Source organism: Pseudorasbora parva, chromosome 21 (assembly GCF_024679245.1).
Source record: "Pseudorasbora parva isolate DD20220531a chromosome 21, ASM2467924v1, whole genome shotgun sequence".
Lineage (NCBI taxonomy): Eukaryota > Metazoa > Chordata > Actinopteri > Cypriniformes > Gobionidae > Pseudorasbora > Pseudorasbora parva.
Window position 1 is genome coordinate 32,761,983 of NC_090192.1, and position 9,275 is coordinate 32,771,257.

Genomic DNA, 9,275 nt, shown 5'->3' on the forward strand with positions numbered 1-9,275 from the left:
ATTCTCGTCCTGCATATTTTTTTTCCATTTAATATCCTTTTTTACTGTAATATTTAAAGGGTTAGTTCACCCAAAAATGAAAATTCTGTCAATAATTACTAACCTCGTTCAACCCCCGCAAGACCTCCGTTCATCTTCAGAACACAAATTATGAGATTTTGTTAAAATCCGATGGCTCAGACAGGTTTTCATTGACACCAATGTCATTTCCTCTTTCAAGACCCATAAAAAGCACTAAAGACGTCGTTAAGTCCATCTCACTACAGTGGCTCTACAATAATTTTATGAAGCGACGATAATATTTTTGTGCATACACAAAAAAAAAAAAAAAAAAAACGAAATAGCGACCCATTCAGCAGATGGGCCAATTTTAAACAAAGATTCGAATGGTTATGAATCAGCGTATCGATTCAGGATTCGGATTGCCAAAGTCATGATTTCAGCAGTTTGGCACTTTGACACGCGATCCGAATCATGAATCAATACGCTGATTCATAAAGGTTTGAAACTTTGGCCCCCTTTGCGACCTTTTGCCACCTTTCAGGCTTCAAACATAAAGATATAAAACTGTAATTTTTGTGAAGAATCAACAACAAGTGGGACACAATCATGAAGTGGAATAAAATGTATTGGATATTTCAAACTTTTTTAACAAATCAAAAACTGAAAAATTGGGCGTGCAAAATTATTCGGCCCCTTTACTTTCAGTGCAGCAAACTCTCTCCAGAAGTTCAGTGAGGGTCTCTGAATGATCCAATGTTGACCTAAATGACTAATGATGATAAATAGAATCCACCTGTGTGTAATCAAGTCTCCGTATAAATGCACCTGCACTGTGATAGTCTCAGAGGTCCGTTTAAAGCGCAGAGAGCATCATGAAGAACAAGGAACACACCAGGCAGGTCCGAGATACTGTTGTGGAGTTTAAAGCCGGATTTGGATACAAAAATATTTCCCAAGCTTTAAACATCCCAAGGAGCACTGTGCAAGCGATAATATTGAAATGGAAGGAGTATTAGACCACTGCAAATCTACCAAGACCTCGCCGTCCCTCTAAACTTTCAGCTCATACAAGGAGAAGACTGATCAGAGATGCAGCCAAGAGGCCCATGATCACTCTGGATGAACTGCAGAGATCTACAGCTGAGGTGGGAGACTCTGTCTATAGGACAGCAATCAGACGTATACTGCACAAATCTGGCCTTTATGGAAGAGTGGCAAGAAGAAAGCCATTTCTTAAAGATATCCATAAAAAGTGTTGTTTAAAGTTTGCCACAAGCCACCTGGGAGACGCACTAAACATGTGGAAGAAGGTGCTCTGGTCAGATGAAACCAAAATTGGCAACAATGCAAAACGTTATGTTTGGTGTAAAAGCAACACAGCTCATCACGCTGAACACACCATCCCCACTGTCAAACATGGTGGTGGCAGCATCATGGTTTGGGCCTGTTTTTCTTCAGCAGGGACAGGAAAGATGGTTAAAATTGATGGGAAGATGGATGGAGCCAAATACAGGACCATTCTGGGAAAAAACCTGATGGAGTCTGCAAAAGACCTGAGACTGGGACGGAGATTTGTCTTCCAACAAGACAATGATCCAAAACATAAAGCAAAATCTAAAATGGAATGGTTCAAAAATAAACATATCCAGGTGTTAGCATGGCCAAGTCAAAGTCCAGACCTGAATCCAATCGAGAATCTGTGGAAAGAACTGAAAACTGCTATTCACAAACGCTCTCCATCCCCATCTCCACTCACTGAGCTCGAGCTGTTCTGCAAGGAGGAATGGGTAAAAATTTCAGTCTCTCGATGTGCAAAACTGATAGAGACATAGCCCAAGCGGCTTACAGCTGTAATCGCAGCAAAAGGGGGCACTACTAAGTATTAACTTAAGGGGGCCGAATAATTTTGCATGGCCAATTTTTCAGTTTTTGATTTGTTATTAATATTATTATTATTTTATTTTTTATTTTATTTTTTTCTCACAAAAAACTATTCTCGTCACTTCATAAAATTATTGTAGAGCCACTGTAGTGAGATGGGCTTTGTAACGACGTCTTTAGTGCCTTTATGGGTCTTGAGAGAGGAAATGACATTGGTGTCAATGAAGGCCTTTCTGAGCCATCGGATTTCAACAAAAAATTAAGAATTTATGGTTTTGCTGGTTCAGACTGGTTTGATTGGTTTCGGACTGATCTGGTGGTCTTTACTTCAGATTTTGGTAAGATTTTTTATTGGTTTTCTCGTGCCACAATAGATGTTTTGTCGTGGTTAAAAGCTGTCTCACGACATCGCCATGATGGAGCATGATGGTGAAATTAGCGTTGAATTGCTTTTTTTTTTACAGAAATATAAAACATTTAATTCAGTTGGATAACGGTCTCTTCAGTTGTAAACTATTGCAAATGTCTGCTGTGCTCATCTAGCACAAGCTACAGAGTCGCACACAGTGCAACAGGAATCACAGTTCGCTGATCACGTGATGAGAGTAAGGCGAGATGACTGACAGGACCATGGCGGAGGATTCGTTGTGCAATAGAGTCTAAGCGTCAGATAAATGTCTTATCTTGTAGAATTCGCACTCAGCACCGTCGCTCCCCACACTGTATGTGCAATCGCGAATTCAATTATTCAAAAATATCTGGTTTGATTAACATAAATGAGTTATATTCCCAAGTGTTTGAGTGCAATGATTAGTAGTGCGTCTCTCAGATCATGTTAAAAACACTAAAATAAAAGAAGACATACATAGCAGGGTATTATGTAAGTCTAAATAAAAAGTTTTAAATATTGACGTTTACTGTTAAATAAAAAAAAAAATGTTAGCGTTCATCCATTGACAATACTGCAGGTGGAAATCCGTTTATGCTACTAATCAGAGCAGGATGAGACACATGCGGACTGTGATAAAGGCCTAAAGGAATCTTTTGTGACATTATAAATGTTTTTACTGTCACATTTGATCAATTGCATGCATCTTTGCTGAATAAATGTGTGTATTTTTTTCCAAATATACTGACCCCAATATATACACTGTTTAGTCTTCAAAAGGTAACATGTAGCAAAGATGGAATTGATTCTGAAAGTGGTCGAGGTGCTCTCTTTGAATAGGAGACTGATGTAAGAAGCAGTGAATCTCCTGTGGAGAATCTGCGACAGGTCTTCCCTGAGGCCTCTCATGGATTTCCATGGGAACTCTAGTTGTCAGAACCCTAAGTATGAAGTGTCTCGGAGCCACAGATGAGATTCTCACATGCGGCGCTGTCAACAGAAATCCACCCTCACTCTTCACAATATCTCCCCCATTGCCCTACCGAACTAGGGCTTTCTCTGACATCGGCTGAATTCTTTGAAAATACAATTCACTCGTGTCACACAGGCAAGGAAAGACATAGTCCTCTCGTGCACTCTTTTTTTGAACACCCAAAGTTCTGTGCCAGATGCTTGCGGTCTCCAGTTTCACTGCAAAGAGTCTCAACATGAGGAGGGAATCACCTCTCTGTACACCTTCAGCCATGGCGATACGATTGGGAATGAAAACTCTTCAACAATGAATTTGATAATACTCAAAGAAAGCTATTGTTTTCTAGACTTCAGACAAGGCATTCTGTTACATGATGCATTGTGTCAGGATATGCTGAAATGGGGCATACCGCTTCAGGGTTTGCTTAGGCACTGTGCCACGTTCTCAGTCTGTGTCTTAAAAAGCAGTGCACGCTATCAATGTTATTCATTCATTCTCCCATCCTCTTGAAAAGCTTTTAAGAAAAGAAGCCAGTTTGGAAGACAGCCTGCCCGCACAATACTTGGAAGATTCCAGCTCGTCTTTGGAGGAAGGGTTCAGGGGCCAGTGTGGAGGGCTTCCGCTACGATTTTCAACCACAGCAATGTAAGGTTCCCTGTTTCCTTTTCACCAGCACCACGTTAACCTTTTAATTGGCTCTCTGATTGGACCGTAGTAAACTCACTTGGATTAATTCAATGAAGTCGGCAGGATTTCTTAAGGGGGCCCTATTGTGGTTACATAAGAGGTTCAGGTTATTTAGAAGAGTAGTAGAATAAAGTACTTTGTCAATACTTGAACAAGTACAAGGTAATTTAATATATATGATTTCTATTACAGTGTCAAAAATACAACACTATAAAAAAATTTTTATAATATCTTTAAATTAGATTTAGAAGCGTCTTTAGATTATTGAAATATTTTTCACACTAAGAAAAACACAATTCTTTTAAAGGATTAGTTTACTTTAAAATTAAACCTACCTAATTGACTCGCCCTCAAGCCATCCTAGGTATATCTGACTTTCTTCTTTCTGTACTGGGGGTTAATAAAGGCCATCTGAAGTGAATTAATGGGGTTTTGCAAGAAAAATATCCATATTTAAAATTGTATAAAGTAAATATCTAGCTTCCACCAGACCACCCTCCATATTTAACTTATATAGAAAGTGTAACGCCTCTTGCAGTTCAAAACACCTATGCTACGTCCAACGTCATATGTTGCGCCAGTAAAGCTTTTTTTGTACGTTGAATATGGAAGGCATTCTGGTGGAAGCTAGATATTTTACTTTATAAAGTTTCAAATATGGATATTTTTCTTACAAAACCACATCTATTCGCTTTTAGAAGGCCTTCATTAACCCACCGGAGCCATGTGGAGTGTTTATGATGGATGGATGCACTTTTTTGGGCCCTGTTCACTGCCATTATAAAGCTAGGCATCAGGTTATTTATTAATATAACTCTGATTGTGTTCATCAGAAAGAAGAAATTCATATACACTTAGGATGGCTTGAGGGGGAGTCATTCATGGGGTAATTTTCATTTTAAAGTGAACTAATCATTTAAGAAAAAAATGATTCTTCTATGGCATCACTGTGAAAACTTTCCTTTTGGAACTTTTATTTTTAAGAGTTTGTGTTTGGATTTTAATCAGCATTTGGAGGACCTGGAAAATGCAGCCTCTGTGAAGATGTCTGAGGCTTTTTAAACTGGTGAGTACATCTCTGGGAATGATTGATACCATCACTCAGGGCAAAAGCAAAAAAAAACAAAAAAAAATGCAAACTTTGGTAGCATGAGAACAGCATTCCTGGAGCTGGATAAATCACACAGAGACATGCAGATGACAGACAGACCTTGTCCAACAGGCAGAAGCTGAATCAGAGCATGAAAAATATATAAAACTGCTCTTGACTCTGTCTTGTGTGGAGCTCTGTCCCATGGGACCAGAGAGACAAGAGTAGACACGGCCCTCGGAGAGTGATTTCCCATTCACACCAGTGATGTGTATCCATGTGGACCACACACACAGATAAAAAGCTTGGGCCTATTTCATTGTAGATCACTGACTTTGTAGCACAGGTTTAGATTTGAGTGGAAACCGGTTCACAAGAAATATCAGTACTATATTATAAAATGTTCTATCAACATGTTTAGATACCCTTACAGATCATCCACATGCAGCCTTTCAGAAATCATATAAATACGCATATTTTTCTGCTTAAGAAACATTTCTTATCAATGTTGAAAACATTAAGTTTAACCTGGATTCATTGATAAATAAAGTTCAAAAGACCAGCATTTACTTAAAATAGAACTTTTGTATAATTATAAATGGCACTTTTGATCTATTTCATGTTTACTAGCTGAATAAAAATATAAAAAAAACTATTTTAATAAAAACAAAACCACCCCACCCCTCCACCCCAGGATAACAAAAGGAAGTTATCCTGGGGTGGAGGGAGTAGTTGATATTTAAGTGAAACCACCTCCACTGCTTCAGAGCATATGTCACAATTTACCCTTACAGACAGTGATTGTATTACACTATTCAGACAATTAAAATACAACATGGATAGGACATTTAAGCATGCAGATGCCCACAGGTGTCTACCAGGCCTGGCTGGCAGCCGTTTGTAATTTAAGGGTCACAGCATGTTTCCATTTCTGTTTAAATCAAATTAACCCAACATCTATTTATAGCCTCCCTTTATGAACATGCTGGTGGATCCAGTAGCCTCAGTGGTAGAGAGAAAGAAAACAAATATCAGAAGAACATTAAATCACCTTGATATCACACTTATATCTTCTATTTAGACAGCAATTCAATTCAATTGAGAAATTGAGAAATAATTTTTTGCCATGCAAATTTTTTTTTTTTTTTTTTTTTTAAATCTAATGCTATTTCATGCATTCTGACTTCTGCTAAAGAGTTGGATGCTCATGCTAAACATGGCCAAAATTAAAAAAAATATATATATATTTGGAAAATGTCTGTGCTAAATACATTCTTTCCAGATTCGAACAAGTTTCTGAAAGGTTTTTGTTTTTAGTATGGCCATGTATTACATCATTATGAGTGGAATTAGTTGTATGGGCACTTGTCCTGGTAGAGTGCATGTGAGAGCCCATCAACGAGCTTCGTTTGGGTCTTGTTTTTAGACCACAACCTCAACAATGTCACTAAAGAAGTGTGTTTCTGGTTGTGAGGGAAAGATAACCTTGTTCAGCTTCACAAATAGCCCAAATTTTTCGTTAAGGAAAAATTGAATGCAGTTTTTTCAGAGCAGCAACGGAGTTCTGCAGGTGTGTTTGTTTATTCCCATCATGAGTCGAAACCGCAGCCGGTGACTGAAACTGCATCAAATGTCTGTGTTTTGTCGGCATTCGGCGCATAAATGCATATAATGTAAAGTTAAAAAACAACACGAAAGTATAGTAAAAAAAAAAGGGAGGGAGGGAGGGAGGGAGAATGCCACGAATGTATTGTGTGTGTGTTTGTCGTGTGTGTGTGCGTGCGCGCGCGCGCGCCCGTGGGTCTTTAGCTCCGCCCTCTGCACTGCACTCCATGACAAGTTTGGCTGTTTTCGGAAAGAGTCTCCGACAGCTTATCAGTCTTTTATAAATCTAATAAAACTTAAAAAAATAAAATAAAATAAAAATACTTTTTTTGAGATATGAAGGATGCAATGCTGATCTGTAAGTACTCATAACATTAAGATTAACTCAAGATTAGCTAAGAGTGTGTGTTTCCACCCCCCACAATGCTAATGTCAAAACTGTCGGTGTAAGCTCAAACATTTGTTAAATTCTTCCAATGCCACAATATCATAATTCTACTACTACTCTATGCCAACAACCGTCTCATTTATTTCCATTTTTTCTCTCCTTAAGAATTTTAAGAGAAGCTTCAGAAATTAAGTCAATGTTTTAATGAAACATAACTGGGAACTCCATTCTGTCTCCTGAGCAATGAAAGACCGGCCTTTGAGTGATAAAATGTTCCTCTGGGAAGGTCTAAGAAGGAAAATGAGAAGTATGATTGTAGATGGCATGCAGATTAAGACAGAGACATAGAAAGAATGAAAGATGCTAATGTTGACCTCAATCCTCAAGCCTGCTACTGATGCCAGAATGTGCTATATCACTACAAAGACTTGTACAGAAGTGCTTTCTCTAACAATTATGCCTCTCGCTCAATGTCTATCTTTTGGTGTCATCATTGTTATTCAAGCGCAGTCTTGGAATGCAATGGTTTTTGTGGATGAATGATTTTACTACTGATCAAAGTCTGCCAGGAACATCTGGGCCAGCATAGCAAAGCTGCTTTAATGGCAAACTGCTTTTGAGGATATGGTACAATATTTTACTTTTCACTGTTTATTTGACTCTAAAGTACTCTTGCATAGTTTGATCACTTTAAAATGCCATCAAAATGTTACTCCTTAACAGGAGATAATGGTTATTCCAACCAGTACAAGCCAAAGTTGACGGTCAAAGACCTTATAAGTAAGAGCACCTATTCATTCAAATATCTCTTACACCTTCTGTGTTCACACATTTTACTCAGGCTTGTTTAATATTCTTAAGTTTTAGATAAACACTTGGCATAAGGAAGCTTTTCACTTTGCTTGAGAAAGTAGCGCCTAATTCCGAACAAACAGACAGGCATGTGCTCCCAGGTTGTTTCAAATGCTGACCTTTGACCTCTCACTCTCTCTCTAACGAACAAGCAGACTGAGCCGTGTTGCCACACATGAGCTGTTTTCTGGCAGCTTGTGTTTATTATAACAAGTGCTGGAATTCAGTCTAATGAAGGTTTTTATTATCTATAATAAGGTCAACTGGAGCCAAAGCGCAATGAGTGGAGCGTTTAAGAGAAGGAACAACCAGCAGAAGATTGACAAGAGCTGCTGGCACTTCTGACTGTTGTTCTAACGTCTCAAATTGACAGTAAGATGACAGTGTTCTCTCACAGTTTACTTGTAGCTTATCATAGAGTGTGATTGGGAATAGATGATGAATCAAGTTACTTGTCAAGAATCTGTTATCCATATGTGTGCATGACACATTGTTTGGAATTTCATATCACCATGAGTGGTGCTTTAAACATAAGTCAAAGAAATCATCCTAATCAACTAAATACAGAGACATGTATACAGCTGTCTTTTTTCTATATAAAAGTCTGAAAATCTGGCTTTCGAAATCTAATTCAAATGTGAAAATAAACAGTTCTAGGATTTTTACAATTTTATAACAAAGACGAAATATTTATGAAATATTTGCAATTCTGTGTGTTTGTACTATTCTGGTTATATATACAGTATTCAATTTCTCTACAATTTCTCATAGCAATTATCTAATCAACCAATCACATGGCAGTTGCTTCAATGCATTTAGGGGAGTGGTCCTGGTCAAGACAATCTCCTGAACTCCAAACTGAATGTCAGAATGGGAAAGAAAGGTGATTTTGAGCGTGGCATGGTTGTTGGTGCCAGACGGCCCGGTCTGAGTATTTCACAATCTGCTCAGTTACTGAGATTGTCATGCACAACCATTTCTAGGGTTTACAAAGAATGGTGTGAAAAGGGAAAAGCATCCAGTATGCGGCCGTCCTGGGGGCTAACATGCCTTGTTGATGCTAGAGGTCAGAGGAGAATGGGCCGACTGATTCAAGCTGATAGAAGAGCAACTTTGACTGAAATAACCACTTGTTACAACCGAGGTATGCAGCAAAGCATTTTTGAAGCCACAACATGCACAACCTAGAGGTGGATGGGCTACAACAGCAGAAGACCCCACCGGGTACCACTCAGCTCCACTACACATAGGAAAAAGAGGCTACAAATTGCACAAGCCCAAAATTGGACAGTTGAAGACTGGAAAAATGGGTCTGATGAGTCGATTTCTGTTGAGACATTCAGATTGTAGAGTCAGAATTTGGCGTAAAATAATTTAATAACATAAACATAATTAAATTAAAGTGAAT